The 19,971-nt window shown below is 57.0% G+C and overlaps 1 pseudogene; it reads left to right on the top strand.

Moving 5' to 3' along the window:
• The first annotated feature begins 518 nt into the window (after positions 1 to 518).
• Positions 519 to 16,801, top strand: LOC133339762 (volume-regulated anion channel subunit LRRC8E-like; annotated as a pseudogene).
• The last annotated feature ends 3,170 nt before the right edge of the window (positions 16,802 to 19,971 follow it).

Here is a 19,971-nt window from a genome sequence, read left to right as displayed (position 1 = left end):
TTGTTGTGTGTGTCTGCTTGTATGTGCGCCTCTGCTTGTGTGTGTGTCTGCCTGTGTGTGTCTGCTTGTGTGTGTGTCTGCGTGAGTGTGTCTGTGTGTGTCTGCCTGTGTGTATCTGCTTGTGTGTGTGTCTGCCTGTGTGTGTCTGCTGTGTGTGTGTCTGTGTGTGTGTGTCTGCCTGTGTGTGTCTGCGTGTGTGTGTCTGCCTGTGTGTGTCTGCTTGTGTGTGTGTCTGTGTGAGTGTGTCTGCCTGTGTGTGTCTGCTTGTGTGTGTGTCTGTGTGAGTGTGTCTGCCTGTGTGTGTCTGCTTGTGTGTGGTGTGTGCGCCTATGTGTGTCTGCTTGTATGTCTGCTTGTGTGTGTATGCTTGTGTGTGTCTGTGTGTGTGTGTCTGCATGTGTGTGCGCCTCTGTGTGTGTCTCTGCGTGTGTGTGTCTGCTTGTTGTGTGTGTCTGTGTGTGTGTGTCTGCGTGTGTGTCCGTGTGTGTGTCTGCTTGTGTGCAGTCTCGGCTCGGGTCATGATTCCCGTCGGAGCCCTGACCTCCTCCTTCTCATTGGAGGGTCACCCGGACCTCAAGATCCTTCAGCCCTGGTGGGACGTGTTGTGCGACATGCTCTCTGTGCCCATGTTCATGATCGGCATCTTTGCCGGGATGCTGCAGGTGCTTTGTTCCAACGCACCAGTCCCCACGCACATTCATCAATGTCGCCACCTTGCTATGGATAACATCGCTGAGATGTTGACGACCTCGCCTGGTACGCAGGTCATAGGTTCCATCCCTACCCCTTCTGCATATTTGGACTTCGCGTGTGTCTCATCATCACGGTGGCCGGGAGATGTTAACTACCTTGCCTGGTACGCAGGAGGTCGTGGGTTCCAACGTGCGAGCTCACTCATAGCGCTGGCTAGAGAGCACATCTTGGGTCTATGTGGGTTCCATCCCGACCCCTTCTGCATATTTGTACTTCGCGTGTGTCTCATCATCACGGTGGCCGGGAGATGTTAACTACCTCGCCTGGTACGCAGGAGGTCGTGGGTTCCAACTCGACGTGCGAGCTCACTCATAGCGCTGGCTAGAGAGCACATCTTGGGTCTATGTGGGTTCCATCCCTACCCCTTCTGCATATTTGGACTTCGCGTGTGTCTCATCATCACGGTGGCCGGGAGATGTTAACTATCTCGCCTGGTACAGAGGGGGTCGTGGCTTCCAACTCGACGTGCGAGCTCACTCATAGCGCTGGCTAGAGAGCACATCTTGGGTCTATATGGGTTATCTCCCCCCGTACACCGGGAATCTCGCAAAGTGAACCTGAGTTAAGGAGACCACACGGCGTCACGTCATGGTCACGTGGTACCCACTTGCCCCACCTCCGCCCAGAACATGAACGAGCGCATTCTGTGCGTGCCGGTGCCGAGAGGCTTCGACGTGGATCTGAAGGAGTGGAACGAGACCGTCCTGAGGACGCTCGTGGCCAACCCCAGGGCTCACACGGTGAGGTTCCCCCTCGGGCCGGCTCGGCACCACCGGCAATTGCCCGAGGAATAGTGTAATGTATAGTGTAGTGTAGTGTATAGTGTAGTGTATAGTGTAGTGTATAGTGTAGTGTATAGTGTAATGTATAGTGTAGTGTAATTTATAGTGTAGTGTATAGTGTAGTGTATATTGTAATGTACATTATAGTGTAATGTATAGTGTAGTGTATAGTGTAATGTATAGTGTAGTGTATAGTGTAGTGTATAGTGTAATGTACATTATAGTGTAATGTATATGTAGTGTATAGTGTATATATTGTAATGTACATTATAGTGTAATGTATAGTGTAGTGTTAGTGTTATATGTATAGTGTAATGTATAGTGTAGTGTATAGTGTAGTGTATAGTGTAATGTACATTATAGTGTAATGTATAGTGTAGTGTATAGTGTAGTGTATATTGTAATGTACATTATAGTGTAATGTATAGTGTAGTGTATAGTGTAGTGTATATTGTAATGTACATTATAGTGTAATGTATAGTGTAGTGTTAGTGTAGTGTATATTGTAATGTACATTATAGTGTAATGTATAGTGTAGTGTATATTGTAATGTACATTATAGTGTAGTGTATAGTGTAGTGTAGAGTGTAATATCCTAGTACAGCACACCGGTGTGTTGAAGAGCAAAGCCACAACGTTGACGATCTTGAGTACGGTGCTGTTCCGCCAGTAACTACAACCGGCATCATCAGGCCAAAGCCACATTTGAGCCAGCTCTGTCACCGCAAGGGAGGGGCATGCGACATCACCGCCACGCCAGTTCATTTTGCCCTTCCCACACTCGCCCAGGTTGGCTTCGACCAGTACCAGTACCGGTTGATCAACTAGTTCTGCTACGACAACGCGGTGCTGTGGATCAGCAAGTACTTCCCGCATCTCGTGGTGCTGCACACACTCATCCTGACGGCCACCAGGAACTTCTGGTTCAGGTTCCCGGAGACGAGCTCCAAGATCGAGCACTTTGTGTGCGTGCTGGGTAAGTGCATGGACTCGCAGTGGACCACGCACGCCGTGCACGAAGCCGCACTGGACGGGTTGGCGTCAGCGGCGGCGCTGCAGCCGCCAGCGCCGCCCGCCACAGTGGGGAGCTGCAGGTTAGAAGGGGGCTGACTACGAAGAGACGGCCCACGCCTCCTTCCTGCCTTAGTCATCCCTTGCCCCCTTAAGTAACAAAACTAAAAAAGTTCCCCCTTTTGGGGGGAGACCCTGCGTGGGTTTGGGGTAGAGGTTGCAAACGGGTTTTGATTCCTTACCCGTACCCGTACCCGGCCGCACCAGGGTCGCAAATGGGTACCCGTACCCGGCCGGGGACGGGTACCCGTTCCCTACCCGTACCCTACCCGAAATGAGTGACAAACGGTTACTCATCAGTGACTCACGGCCTACCCGTACCCGTACCCGGCCGCACCAGGGTCGCAAACGGCTACCCGGCTACCCGTACCCGACCGGGTACGGGTAGCCGGGTATCGGGTAGGGTACGGGTATCGGGTACCCGGTTGCGACCTCTGTTTTGGGACAGCGAGCCCGTTCACGCATCTTGCTATCCCTCTGCTTTTCATAACCAGTTTGGCTTACGGTTGGCGGTGTGTGGGGAGCGGTGGTGAAGCGGTTAGCGCTACGCTGCGCTATGAACCCGGCGACCCAGGTTCGATTTCCGCTCACGGCCAACACCAGCGACGATTATCTGAAACACGTTCCTTCGGAGTGGGCAGGTAGTAACTTGGTTGGACAGCGCATTCGTGCACGACAGACAAACAATCCCTGGTGGGCAGTGTGGAACCTGTTTCTACCTGTACCAGTTCTGGGCCTCCTCTAGGTCTTCTCAGCCTCAAATGAGTACCTGGTGCGGTGTGTAAACATCGCCACTGGGGAGACAAAGGCGGCCAGGCGTGGTACTGGCCACCCACCCCCTCGTGTACCGTTCCAGCACTTGCCCCTATAGTCTGTTAAGGCTATACGGGGGATCTTGGTGTGCGTGTGTATGTGCGTCACGATGTGGGTGTCTGAGTCTGTATGGGTCTCTGGGTCTCTGTGGGTCTCTGCGGGTCTGTGGGTCTCTATGGGTCTCTACGGGTCTCTGTGAGTCCTGATGGGTCTCTGCGGGTCTCTATGAGTCACTATGGGTCTCTGTGGGTCTTCGTGGATCTCTGTGGGTCTGTGGGTCTCAGAATGTCAATGGGTCTCTGCAGGTCTCTGTGAGTCTCTATGGGTTTCTGTGAGTCTCTAAGGGTTTCTGTGAGACTCTTATGTATCTTTGTGGGTCTCTGTAGGTGTCTACGGGTCTCTACGGTTCTCTGTGAGTCTCTGTGAGTCTCTATGGGTCTCTGTGTGTCTCTATGGGTCTCTATGGGTCTATGTGGGTCTCTACATTTCTCTGTGAGTCTCTGTGAGTCTCGATGGGTCTCTGTGGGTCTCTGTGCGTCTGTGGGTCTCTATGGGTCTCTGTGCGTCTGTGCGTCATGACGCGTCGCCAAATGTCCACGCAATCCCACGCGCGCAGCGACCCGAGATCCGACGAACTCCCCGCCGTGGAGAAGCTGCCTTCGGAGTCTCCGCCGCCGCCGGCACCGCCGCGGCCCTCCGTCCGATTCGTCGACCCCGGCGAGGCCGCCACGCCCCCCGACCGGCCCCCCCCAGCAGAACGAGGGCCGGCGGACGCCGTCGGATGGTCGTGATGTGGATGGCCTACGCCACCACGATGTGCGTCTACGCGCTCACCTGTGCCCACATCTTCTACTGGGTGGTGACCGGCAGGTGAGATGGGGGGGGCGGCGGGCTGCCGCGGAGCGGTGGCGTGGCACCGGATCGCCGTGCGGCAGCCTTCTGGCTTTGGTCTGCGGGCTTTTCGGCGATCGTGGAGATGCGGTTAGCGCGGGCGGCGACACCGCTACGTGTATCGTAACGTTTTACCGGTGGCTTCGTGGGAGATCTTCCGCGTTGGGACGAGGGTCGACGGGCGGGCGCTGAGTTCTCTGTGCTGGGGGGGGGGGGGGGGGGGGCGCTGACACGGCAGGCTCAAGGAGTACAGCTTCGCGGAGGCGCGCCAGGAGACGGGGGTGGAGGACATTCCGGACGTGCGCAACGACTTTGCCTTCCTCCTGCACCTGGTGGACAAGTACGACCCCTGCTACGCGTGCAAGTTCTCTGTCTTCCTGTCCGAGGTGAGGAGAAGCCGCTCGCAGAGCGCCGCACGTTCGACGGAGCCGACCGCGCCGATCGGACAAGGACAACAAACTGTGGGTCTCTGTGTGGTGAGCGTGGTGCTGGCCACCCACCCCCTCGTGTGCCGCCCTTCTGGCCTGCATAGAGGTGCTCGCTAACGGCACTTGCCCCAACAGTCCGTCGAGGCTATACGGGGGATGTTGAGTCTTTGGGTCTCTGTCTGAGTCTATGGGCCGTGTTAGTCTATGTGCAAGTTATGTACTGACTAATTATAAGGGGGCCGTATCGGTGGTGAATGTCAAAGTCTGAGCGAGACCTCAAGCCGCATCATCTCTACATAACAAAAAGGCTCAGTCCCTTTTACACGCACCTTTACATCATCCGCACCTAGTTTACACAACAAAGGCTCATTCCTAACAGCGTGCTTCAGCCGCACCGAACCTCACAAAAACAATATCCAGGGCCTACCTTGGCTCCTCCCACCTTCAACCAGTATATATACAAATACTGTGTTCTTGGAATTTCTCTCACCTGATACAGCTGTCGTGGCTGTGACGGTTCCACCTGAAGACGGAAGCTTGTGTTGCCTCCAAAACGTCGTGATTTTTATTTTATTTTAATTTTACTTTTATTAATTTTAATTTTTTACCTACGTGACTTTACCGAAAAAACCTAAGAATATGAGACCTCAAGCTCCGGGAACCTGCTTGAAGATTCTGGAAGGGGGCGTGGGCCACACCGGGGTGTATACAGTGATACCTCGGTTCACGAACGCTTCGGTTCACGAACAACTCGGTTCACGACCAGAAAATTTCATAAAAATATGCTTCGGTTCACGAACTCCGCTTCGGTTCACGAACAGGAGCCGCGCCCATTTTTATGCTAATTCCAGGCTGTCACATGGTCGTGATTTATTGTAACGGGAGCGAGCAATGCAAAATCAGCCGAGGGAGTACCCGCCTCCTCCTCCTCGGGGGCTCGCGACACGTGGTGCGCCCGCCTATTCTGCCCTTCACGCGCAGGCTACACGCGCGCGCGCACGCACGCGCGCGGACGCACGCACGCGCGCGCGCCACACCGCGCGCGGACGCACGCACGCGCACGCGCATGCACGCGCGCGCACCCCGGAATGAGCGGAGAGGCACACATGCGCCAGCTGTGACAGTCATCCCTCTTCACCTAAAAATAAAAAAACCCCGAGCGATGGAGAGAGGAAACCCCTGAAGGAGATCCCCCTGATGTCCTTATGGAGGGGGACTCTCCCTCCAAACAATAACCGCCTCCCACCCGCCTCCCACCTGCCTTCCTCCATGCCAGAGGTCATCTCAAGCAAGGTTAGTGTTCTCTCTTTATACATTACTATACTGTACAGTACTACAGTAATGTGTATTGTCATTTGTTTCATATTTTTGTGCTTCAAAAACCAAAAAAAAAGGTCAGAACGGATTAACCAATTTACATTGAACCCTATGGGAAAATGTGCCTCGGTTCACGACCAATTCGGTTCACGACCAGAGTCATTTCACGAATTAAGTTCGTGAACCGAGGTATCACTGTATAAGGGGGACCGAACCAGAGAAGGTTCGCTGCTGTTGCGGGTCCTGGGTCCTGGCTGCGTCGCCGCTCGCCGTCATCTCTCTTCGTCGTGGCCGATCTCCTGCAGGGCGCTCACCGTCGCTGTCGCTGCGCTAGTCAAATAACCGTGCAGTTGGACGCCGGCGATGGGGTTGTGTAGAAGGGTCGGCTATGTGTAGCTACGTGGAGACGCTGATATTTCTGCATCGTCCAGTGTGAGAATAAATAAGAAGGCCTCTACACGATGTGTCTCGGAAGTCGCTCACTACATGCGTATAATGGGTTCCGGAGACACTTGTAGAGGTAACTTCTTTATTACAATACAACACTCCAACAGTCCTGATACTCTGTTACAGCCTAGATACACAGCCTAGGTACACAGCCTAGATACACTACTCTGGCTACGCTCTGGGGTCCTCCGGCTACAACTACCCTAGGGGAGGCTATCTGACCCGACCGAGCCAAGGTGCGGGTCTGGACTCTGGCTTCCTCGGAACTCGCCCTTACAAGGACGTAGAGCCGGGAGTCCCAGAGTCCCACCACTGGCCCGCACAGCGTCCCGGCCCTTACAAGGAGAAGCGGGACGAGGGGGTCCAGGGTCCTAACTGGCTGGCTGGCGGGTCTCGGGTCTTGAGCTGCGACTGGCCTTGATCGGCCAGGGAGCTGCCCTTTTATGACTCGTCCCCAGCGAGGGGTGGGGCTGTGTGCGCCCCCAGATATCCCACAGAGCACACACAGCCCCCCCTTGGTGGCGCCAAAGGGCTTAGCTGTCTGGGGTGCCTGGGATCCCAGCGCCTGGCGCCAAGGGCTTATTTGCCTAGGATCCCAGAGCCCCCAGCAGCCCCTCCCCTCTTATGTCACTACATATATAGGGGGACCGAACCAGAGAAGGTTCGCTGCTGTTGCGGGTCTTGGGTCCTGGCTGCGTCGCCGCTCGCCGTCATCTCTCTTCGTCGTGGCCGATCTCCTGCAGGGCTCTCACCGTCGCTGTCGCTGCGCTAGTCAAATAACCGTGCAGTTGGACGCCGACGATGGTTTTGTAGAAGGGTAGGCTATGTGTAGCTACGTGGAGACGTTGATATTTCTGCATCGTCCAGTGTGAGAATAAATAAGAAGGCCTCTACACGATGTGTCTCGGAAGTCGCTCACTACATGCGTATAACGTCTTTACCGTCATGGGCCCTCGCTGCTGAAACAAATCAAATCCATCCGCGCTTGGCTGCTGGTGCTGTTCCTGCTGCTGCTGTTGCTGCTGCTGCTGCTGCTGCTCCAGGTGAGTGAAAATAAGCTGAGGCAGGTGAACGTGGACCAAGCGTGGACCCTGTCGCATCTGACGGGGCTGCTGGCGATCAATGCGCAGGGCGAAAGCGAGCTGCATCTCTCCAAGCTGGCAGCGGTGCCAGTGGACACATACCAGCTCACTCAGATACAGGTGCCCGTGGACACAGCCACTCACCCACCCATCCACCCACCAACTCACACAGCCACTCACCCACCTACTCACTCACCCTCATACCCACTGACCCACACACCCACTCACCCACCAGTGGACACATACCGGCTCACTCAGATACAGGTGCCCGTGGACACAGCCACTCACCCACCCATCCACCCACCAACTCACACAGCCACTCACCCACCTACTCACTCACCCTCATACCCACTGACCCACACACCCACTCACCCACCAGTGGAAATACTGGCTCACTCAGATACAGGTGCCCGTGGACACAGCCACTCACCCACCCATCCACCCACCAACTCACACAGCCACTCACCCACCTACTCACTCACCATCATACCCACTGACCCACACACCCACTCACCCACCAGTGGACACATACCGGCTCACTCAGATACAGGTGCCCGTGGACACAGCCACTCACCCACCCATCCACCCACCAACTCACACAGCCACTCACCCACCTACTCACTCACCCTCATACCCACTGACCCACACACCCACTTACCCACCAACTCACCCGCACACCCACTCACCCACCAATTCACCCACCCACTCACCCAGACACCCACTTACCCACCAACTCACCCGCACACCCACCCAACCACTCGCGCACACACACACTCACTCACTGACCAACCCACTCACTCACCAACCCACCCACCCACACACCCATGCACCCACCAACTCACACAGCCACTCAGCCACTAACTCACTCACCCACTGACCCACACACCCACTCGCCCACCAACTCACTCACCCTCATACCCACTGACTCACACACCCACTCACCCACCAACTCACTCACCCACTGACCCACACACCCACTCACCCACCAACACTCACACCACTGACCCACACACCCACTCACCCACCAACTCACTCACCCTCATACCCACTGACCCACACACCCACTCGCCCACCAACTCACTCACCCACTGACCCACACACCCACTCACCCACCAACTCACTCACCCTCATACCCACTGACCCACACACCCACTCACCTACCAACTCACTCACCCACTGACCCACACACCCACCAACTCACTCACCCTCATACCCACTGACCCACACACCCACTCACCCACCAACTCACTCATCCACTGACCCACACACCCACTCACCCACCAACTCACTCACCCACTGACCCACACACCCACTCACCCACCAACTCACTCACCCTCATACCCACTGACCCACACACCCACTCGCCCACCAACTCACTCACCCACTGACCCACACACCCACTCACCCACCAACTCACTCACCCTCATACCCACTGACCCACACACCCACTCACCTACCAACTCACTCACCCACTGACCCACACCCACCAACTCACTCACCCTCATACCCACTGACCCACACACCCACTCACCCACCAACTCACTCATCCACTGACCCACACACCCACTCACCCACCAACTCACTCACCCACTGACCCACACACCCACTCACCCACCAACTCACTCACCCTCATACCCACTGACCCACACACCCACTCGCCCACCAACTCACTCACCCACTGACCCACACACCCACTCACCCACCAACTCACTCACCCTCATATCCACTGACCCACACACCCACTCACCTACCAACTCACTCACCCACTGACCCACACACCCACCAACTCACTCACCCTCATACCCACTGACCCATACACCCACTCACCTACCAACTCACTCACCCACTGACCCACACACCCACCAACTCACTCACCCTCATACCCACTGACCCACACCCCACTCACCCACCCACTCACCCTCGTACCCACTGACCCACACACCCACTCGCCCACCAACTCACTCACCCTCATACCCACTGACCCACACACCCACTCACCCACCCACTCACTCACCCTCATACCCACTGACCCACACACCCACTCACGCACCAACTCACTCACCCACTGACCCACACACCCACCAACTCACTCACCCTCATACCCACTGACCCACACACCCACTCACCTACCAACTCATTCACCCACCCCACACACCCACCAACTCACTCACCCTCATACCCACTGACCCACACACCCACTCACCCACCCACTCACCCTCGTACCCACTGACCCACACACCCACTCGCCCACCAACTCACTCACCCTCATACCCACTGACCCACACACCCACTCGCCCACCAACTCACTCACGCACTGACCCACACACCCACTCACCCACCCACTCACCCTCGTACCCACTGACCCACACACCCACGCCCACCAACTCACTCACCACTGACCCACACACCCACTCGCCCACCAGTGGACACATACCGGCTCACTCAGATACAGGTGCCCGTGGACACAGCCACTCACCCACCCATCCACCCACCAACTCACACAGCCACTCACCCACCTACTCACTCACCCTCATACCCACTGACCCACACACCCACTTACCCCCAACTCACCCGCACACCCACTCACCCACCAATTCACCCACCCACTCACCCAGACACCCACTTACCCACCAACTCACCCGCACACCCACCCAACCACTCGCGCACACACACACTCACTCACTGACCAACCCACTCACTCACCAACCCACCCACCCACACACCCATGCACCCACCAACTCACACAGCCACTCAGCCACTAACTCACTCACCCACTGACCCACACACCCACTCGCCCACCAACTCACTCACCCTCATACCCACTGACCCACACACCCACTCACCCACCAACTCACTCACCCACTGACCCACACACCCACTCACCCACCAACTCACTCACCCACTGACCCACACCCACTCACCCACCAACTCACTCACCCTCATACCCACTAACCCACACACCCACTCGCCCACCAACTCCTCACCCCTGACCCACACACCCACTCACCCACCAACTCACTCACCCTCATACCCACTGACCCACACACCCACTCACCTACCAACTCACTCACCCACTGACCCACACACCCACCAACTCACTCACCCTCATACCCACTGACCCACACACCCTCACCCACCAACTCACTCATCCACTGACCCACACACCCACTCACCCACCAACTCACTCACCCACTGACCCACACACCCACTCACCCACCAACTCACTCACCCTCATACCCACTGACCCACACACCCACTCGCCCACCAACTCACTCACCCACTGACCCACACACCCACTCACCCACCAACTCACTCACCCTCATACCCACTGACCCACACACCCACTCACCCACCCACTCACTCACCCTCATACCCACTGACCCACACACCCACTCACGCACCAACTCACTCACCCACTGACCCACACACCCACCAACTCACTCACCCTCATACCCACTGACCCACACACCCACTCACCTACCAACTCATTCACCCACTGACCCACACACCCACCAACTCACTCACCCTCATACCCACTGACCCACACACCCACTCACCCACCCACTCACCCTCGTACCCACTGACCCACACACCCACTCGCCCACCAACTCACTCACCCTCATACCCACTGACCCACACCCACTCGCCCACCAACTCACTCATGCACTGACCCACACACCCACTCACCCACCCACTCACCCTCGTACCCACTGACCCACACACCCACTCGCCCACCAACTCACTCACCCACTGACCCACACACCCACACGCCCACCAACTCACTCACCCACGTACCCACTGACCCACACACCCACACACCCACCCACCCACTCACCCTCATACCCACTGACCCACACACCCACCACCCACCAACTCACTCACCCTCATACCCACTGACCCACACACCCACTCGCCCACCAACTCACTCACTCACCCTCATACCCACTGACCCACACACCCACTCGCCCACCAACTCACTCACCCTCATACCCACTGACCCACACACCCACTCACCCACCCACTCACTCACCCTCATACCCACTGACCCACACACCCACTCATGCACCAACTCACTCACCCACTGACCCACACACCCACCAACTCACTCACCCTCATACCCACTGACCCACACACCCACTCACCTACCAACTCATTCACCCACTGACCCACACCCAACCAACTCACTCACCCTCATACCCACTGACCCACACACCCACTCACCCACCCACTCACCCTCGTACCCACTGACCCACACACCCACTCGCCCACCAACTCACTCACCCTCATACCCACTGACCCACACACCCACTCGCCCACCAACTCACTCACGCACTGACCCACACACCCACTCACCCACCCACTCACCCTCGTACCCACTGACCCACACACCCACTCGCCCACCAACTCACTCACCCACTGACCCACACACCCACTCGCCCACCAGTGGACACATACCGGCTCACTCAGATACAGGTGCCCGTGGACACAGCCACTCACCCACCCATCCACCCACCAACTCACACAGCCACTCACCCACCTACTCACTCACCCTCATACCCACTGACCCACACACCCACTTACCCAACTCACTCACCCGCACACCCACTAACCCACCAATTCACCCCCCACTCACCCAGACACCCACTTACCCACCAACTCACCCGCACACCCACCCAACCACTCGCGCACACACACACTCACTCACTGACCAACCCACTCACTCACCAACCCACCCACCACACACCCATGCACCCACCAACTCACACAGCCACTCAGCCACTAACTCACTCACCCACTGACCCACACACCCACTCGCCCACCAACTCACTCACCCTCATACCCACTGACTCACACACCCACTCACCCACCAACTCACTCACCCACTGACCCACACACCCACTCACCCACCAACTCACTCACCCACTGACCCACACACCCACTCACCCACCAACTCACTCACCCTCATACCCACTGACCCACACACCCACTCGCCCACCAACTCACTCACCCACTGACCCACACACCCACTCACCCACCAACTCACTCACCCTCATACCCACTGACCCACACACCCACTCACCTACCAACTCACTCACCCACTGACCCACACACCCACTCACCCACCAACTCACTCACCCACTGACCCACACACCCACTCACCCACCAACTCACTCACCCTCATACCCACTGACCCACACACCCACTCGCCCACCAACTCACTCACCCACTGACCCACACACCCACTCACCCACCAACTCACTCACCCTCATACCCACTGACCCACACACCCACTCACCTACCAACTCGCTCACCCACTGACCCACACACCCACCAACTCACTCACCCTCATACCCACTGACCCATACACCCACTCACCTACCAACTCACTCACCCACTGACCCACACACCCACCAACTCACTCACCCTCATACCCACTGACCCACACACCCACTCACCCACCCACTCACTCACCCTCATACCCACTGACCCACACACCCACTCACGCACCAACTCACTCACCCACTGACCCACACACCCACCACTCACTCACCCTCGTACCCACTGACCCACACACCCACTCGCCCACCAACTCACTCACCCACTGACCCACACACCCACTCGCCCACCAGTGGACACATACCGGCTCACTCAGATACAGGTGCCCGTGGACACAGCCACTCACCCACCCATCCACCCACCAACTCACACAGCCACTCACCCACCTACTCACTCACCCTCATACCCACTGACCCACACACCCACTTACCCACCAACTCACCCGCCACCCACTCACCCACCAATTCACCCACCCACTCACCCAGACACCCACTTACCCACCAACTCACCCGCACACCCACCCAACCACTCGCGCACACACACACTCACTCACTGACCAACCCACTCACTCACCAACTCACCCACCCACACACCCATGCACCCACCAACTCACACAGCCACTCAGCCACTAACTCACTCACCCACTGACCCACACACCCACTCGCCCACCAACTCACTCACCCTCATACCCACTGACCCACACACCCACTCACCCACCAACTCACTCACCCACTGACCCACACACCCACTCACCCACCAACTCACTCACCCACTGACCCACACACCCACTCACCCACCAACTCACTCACCCTCATACCCACTGACCCACACACCCACTCGCCCACCAACTCACTCACCCACTGACCCACACCCACTCACCCACCAACTCACTCACCCTCATACCCACTGACCCACACACCCCTCACCTACCAACTCACTCACCCACTGACCCACACACCCACCAACTCACTCACCCTCATACCCACTGACCCACACCCACTCACCCACCAACTCACTCATCCACTGACCCACACCCCACTCACCCACCAACTCACTCACCCACTGACCCACACACCCACTCACCCACCAACTCACTCACCCTCATACCCACTGACCCACACACCCACTCGCCCACCAACTCACTCACCCACTGACCCACACACCCACACACCCACCAACTCACTCACCCTCATACCCACTGACCCATACACCCACTCACCTACCAACTCACTCACCCACTGACCCACACACCCACCAACTCACTCACCCTCGTACCCACTGACCCACACACCCACTCGCCCACCAACTCACTCACCCTCATACCCACTGACCCACACACCCACTCACCCACCCACTCACTCACCCTCTACCCACTGACCCACACACCCACTCACGCACCAACTCACTCACCCACTGACCCACACACCCACCAACTCACTCACCCTCATACCCACTGACCCACACACCCACTCACCTACCAACTCATTCACCCACTGACCCACACACCCACCAACTCACTCACCCTCATACCCACTGACCCACACACCACCACCCTCGTACCCACTGACCCCACACCACTCGCCCAAACTCACTCACGCTCATACCACTGACCCACACACCCCTCACCACTCACTCACGCCACCCACACCACCCACTCACCCACCCACTCACCCTCGTACCCACTGACCCACACACCCACTCGCCCACCAACTCACTCACCCACTGACCCACACACCCACTCGCCCACCACTCACTCACCCTCGTACCCACTGACCCCACACCCACTCACCCACCCACCCACTCACCCCATACCCACTGACCCACACCCCCACTCACCCACCAACTCACTCCCCCTCATACCCACTGACCCACACCCCCCTCGCCCACCAACTCACTCACCCTCATACCCACTGACCCACACACCCACTCACTCACCAACTCACTCACCCTCATACCCTGACCCACACACCCACTCGCCCACCAACTCACTCACCCACTGACCCACACCGACTCGCCCACCAACTCACTCACCCTCGTACCCACTGACCCACACACCCACTCGCCCACCCACCCACTCACCCTCATACCCACTGACCCACACACCCACTCGCCCACCAACTCACTCACCCTCATACCCACTGACCCACACACCCACTCGCCCACCAACTCACTCACCCACTGACCCACACACCGACTCGCCCACCAACTCACTCACCCTCGTACCCACTGACCCACACACCCACTCGCCCACCCCCCTCACCCTCATACCCACTGACCCACACACCCACTCACCCACCAACTCACTCACCCTCATACCCACTGACCCACACACCCCTCGCCCACCAACTCACTCACCCTCATACCCACTGACCCATACACCCACTCGCCCACCAACTCACTCACCCTCATACCCACTGACCCACACACCCACTCGCCCACCAACTCACTCCCCACTGACCCACACACCGACTCGCCCACCAACTCTCACCCACTCGTACCCAATCCCCACCGAAGGTGCTGACGCTGGACTCGATGCACGGGGTGACGCTGGGGGCGGCGGTGGTGCAGATGGTGAATCTGCACAAGCTGCGGCTGCTGAACTGCACCGTGGGCGTCGACAATCGCGCACTCGCCTTCCTCAGCGAGGAGCTGCACCAGCTGGAGGTGCGTGGGTGGACGACGGGCGGCGGGCGAGGGTGGTGGGTGTCGGTCTGAGCGGTCCTTCGCTCCACTGATCCCGGCCGTGACATCGCCAAAAACTCACCTCCCCCACCAAATGTATGAGTCACAATGTCGGGGACCGACATTCACCGTGCGCCCCCCCCCCCCCTCCGGTCCGCGCCCGCTCGCAGGTGAAGTTTGCAATCAAGGCGGAGGTCCCGGGCTGGCTGCGTGAAATGCGCCACCTGGAGGAGCTGTCCCTGGAGGGCCCCTGACGCCGGCGCTCCTCAGCCGCTGGGCGACCTCAGCGCCTGCAGGGCCTGCGCCTGACCACCAGCGTCGCCCGCCTCCCGCCCGCCTGGCCTCCGGCGCCGCCGGCGGCCTGCGCTCGTTCGCCCTCGACAACGGCGGCGCGCGCCTCGAGTCGCTGGCGCCCCTGAGCAAGCTGTGCGGCTTGGAGACGCTGCGGCTGACGCGCTGCGGCCTGGAGCCCCCGAGCTCGCGCGGCCCCTGCTGGCGCTGGGACGCCTCAGCGAACTCGACCTCTCCCGCAACGGCCTCCGCTCGCCGGGAGACGCGACGACGACGCGGCGATGTTGCCGGCGGCCGCCTGCAAGCGCCTCGCCATCCTGCGTCTCTCGGACAACGCCCTCGCGAGCGTCCCGCGCTTGGCGGCCGCGGCGGCGCTGCGCTCGCTCTTCCTCGACGGGAACCTCATCGGGCGAGCTGCCCGCCGGGCTGTTCCGCCTGCACGGCCTGCAGGTGCTAGACCTGAGCCGCAACGCCATCGTCACCCTGCCGCCCGAGGTGCGCCAGCTGACTCGGCTGAGCACCCTCCGCCTGTCGGGCAACGCCCTGCAGTCTGCCCGACGAGTTGTTCGGCTGCGAGGGGCTGCGGACGCTGGCGCTGCTCGCCAACAACGAGCTGCGCGAGTTGAGCGGCCTGGTGGAGGCTGTCGAGGCTGCGCCGCTTGGAGCTGGCCGGGAACCGGCTGACGGAGCTGCCGGCCGAGCTGGGGGAGTGCGCGGAGCTGAGCGCGGGGGGCTGCTGGTGGAGGCGGAGCTGTTCGAGTCGCTGCCGGCGCAGGTGAAGGCGATGCGGGCGAGCACAGCGGCGCGGCGACGCAGAGCCCCCCTGGGAGCCGGGAGAGAAGCACAAGGAACTGAGAGAGAAACCCAAGAAAGTGAGAACCCCCAAGACACCGAGAGACTTTCACCGGTAATTACAACCGGCATTGGCAACTCCAGCTATACAGCAGTAGGCAGCTCAGGGTCGGGGTCGAAGCCACGGCCTCCCTGTTATAACAGGTGAGGTAGTTAACATCTGATCAACACTGTATAACTGTACCAAGGCCTGTATAACAGGTGAGGTAGTTAACATCTGAATTAACAAGGCCTGTATAACAGGTGAGGTAGTCAACATCTGAATTACCAAGGCCTGTGTAACAGGTGAGGTAGTCAACATCTGAATTACCAAGGCCTGTGTAACAGGTGAGGTAGTCAACATCTGAATTACCAAGGCTGTATAACAGGTGAGGTAGTTAACATCTCAATTACTAAGGCGTGGACACCAATGAAGGTGCAGACGATCACCAGACTGAGTTTCACGTGAAGTAGCTTGCCTGATAACAGTGAGTGGAGTTAGTACGATTAGGGGTTGACAGGTCTGGGTGTAGACACTGATAAGGGGTCTAACACCTAAATAAATAAAAACTTGTATTAGGAGAAGCCACCGTTGGACAATTTGGACCCCCGTTTTTGTTTGTTTTTCCCCGTTGGCTCCAAGCACTTGATCATAGCCCCCAGCTTTTAAGGGCGGTCCGTGAATCGCCACTTCTCACCCCTTTCGCCGCGATGCCCGAGAGCGTGAATGCAAACGTTAAAGCTTGACCGTCCCGTCTTTGTTTCTTACGTCCCGTTGATTGCGTTGCCTCGGGCGGTCTGTTTGTCCCTCCTTGAAGAGACACACGCGCGGCCAAAGGAGATGCTGCTTGTACACATTGTCCCAGGGCTGGAAACCCAGGATCTCGGATGTCTCCATCTTAACCATTGTGAATCCCCCGAGAGACACGGCCATTATGAATCCACTGAGAGAGAGACTGCCTTTGTGAACCCTCTGAGAGACACGGCCATTATGAATCCACTGTGTGTGTCAGTGTGTGTCAGAGTTGTGGGGAGCGGTGGTGTAGCGGTTATCGCTACGCTGCGCTACGAACCCGGCGACCCGGGTTCAATTCCCACTCACTGCTAATACCAGTGACGATTATCTGAACCGGTCCTGGGCCTCCCCTAAGTCGACTCGGCCTCAAATAAGTACCTGGTGCGATGTGTGAACATCGCCACTGGGGAGACAAAGGCGGTCGGACGTGGTGTTGGCCGCACACCCCCTCGTGTACCGTTCCAGCCTTTATAGGTTTTGCTGCTACTCGCTAACAGCGCTTGCCCCTACAGTCTGTCAGGGTCGTTTGTCAGCCCACGAACCCATAATGAAGGGGGCCATTTTGGGTTCGAACGCATAACCCAGGAAATAACCTTGATGGATTGGTATAGTGAAAACCTACTTGGTAAACGAAGGGGCCGTCCATAAATGACGTCACGCACCTGGGGGGGGTCAGACATTTGTGACTATGTGTGACAAGGGGGGGGGGTTGAGAAATGTGACGTCACATCCAAATGCGCAACTTTGAATTAATATAGACGACACGTTCTACTGAATTAAATAGACTTTTTAATAAATGTTTTCTCCTACGACATCAGAGTGCAGCGCCACATTAAATACGCACTGCAATGACAACACTGGTCAACACACTTTTTCTGGCATGAGGTATTCCAACGGTTTTAATGTAATTGTGGGGTGCTGCTGATTCCAAATCTGGCATCAGTTTTTGTCTATCACGTCAGGTTTTTGAGATATCAAAGATTGCATTTTCAATAAAAACTGCGGAAGAAAAATATTAAATAAATGTGGATATCTACATAAAATGATATTATAAACGCACTATCCTAAAAATACAGCACCATACACCATATTTTAACACTAAAGCAGTCACTGACTCGCAACAACTTGCAATCATAAGTGACGGAGTTAATTTCGGGTAAAATCAATGAAAATGGGGTATGCCGATAGCATAAAAATTAGATGTGATAGAGCAAATCTGAGATCAGATTTGGAATCAGCACCCTGAAATTAGTCTAGAACAGCTGCAAAAGTCCAGGCCAGAATTTTAGTTTTTTTTGTGTGACCAGTGCAATAGAAGACAGATCATATTCTTAGGTTTTTTCCGGTAAAGTCACGTAGGTAAAAAATTAAAATTAATAAAAGTAAAATAAAATAAAAGCTTGTGTTGCCTCCGAAACGTCGTGATTTTTTTTTATTTTGCAGAGGCGGCACGGGGGATCTGTCTTCTAGATTTGAAGCATTCGTGACTGCAAGGATTCATATTCTTAGGTTTTTTCGGTAAAGTCACGTAGGTAAAAAAATTAAATTAATAAAAGTAAAATAAAATAAAAATCACGACGTTTCGGAGGCAACACAAGCTTTTATTTTATTTTTATTAATTTTAATTTTTTACCTACGTGACTTTACCGGAAAAAACCTAAGAATATGAATCCTTGCAGTCACGAAAGCTTCAAATCTAGAAGAAGACAGATCCCCCGTGCCGCCTCTGCAGACTCTAAGGGCAAGTGCCTTGAGCCCTTTTGAAGGGCGGCACTGTGGCACGCGGGGGCGCGGTGTGCCCACAACCACTCCCGGCCGCCTTTGTCTCTCCCACTGCTGATGGTGACTGCCACTGCACCACATGCTCTCTTGAGTGTGCGGGTTGAGAAGCGGGTGAATGTGCGGTTGAATGATTGAGTGTGCGGTTGAGTGAGCGGGTGAGCGGATGAGCGGGTGAGCGTGCGGGTGAGCGGATGAGTGAGCGGATGAGGAGTGGGTGAGTGTGTGGGTGAGCGGATGAGTGGGTGAGTGTGCGGGTGAGCGGGTGAGTGAGCGGATGAGGAGTGGGTGAGTGTGCGGGTGAGCGGATGAGGAGTGGGTGAGTGTGCGGGTGAGCGATGAGTGAGCGGATGAGGAGTGGGTGAGTGTGTGGGTGAGCGGATGAGTGGGTGAGTGTGCGGGTGAGCGGGTGAGTGAGCGGATGAGGAGTGAGTGTGCGGGTGAGCGGATGAGTGAGCGGATGAGTGAGTGGGTGAGCGTGCGGGTGAGTGGATTAGGAGTGGGTGAGGAGTGGGTGAGCGTGCGGGTGAGCGGATGAGTGGGTGAGCGTGCGGGTGAGTGGATGAGTGAGCGGATGAGGAGTGGGTGAGCGTGCGGGTGAGTGGATGAGGAGTGGGTGAGCGTGCGGGTGAGTGGATGAGTGGGTGAGCGTGCGGGTGAGCGGATGAGTG

The sequence above is a fragment of the Lethenteron reissneri genome, unplaced genomic scaffold (genome assembly GCF_015708825.2).
Source record: "Lethenteron reissneri isolate LAM-NWPU_2019-01 unplaced genomic scaffold, ASM1570882v1 scaffold_257, whole genome shotgun sequence".
NCBI lineage: Eukaryota > Metazoa > Chordata > Hyperoartia > Petromyzontiformes > Petromyzontidae > Lethenteron > Lethenteron reissneri.
The sequence above is the reverse complement of the archived record's forward strand: the minus strand, read 5'-3'. Positions and strand labels throughout refer to the sequence as shown.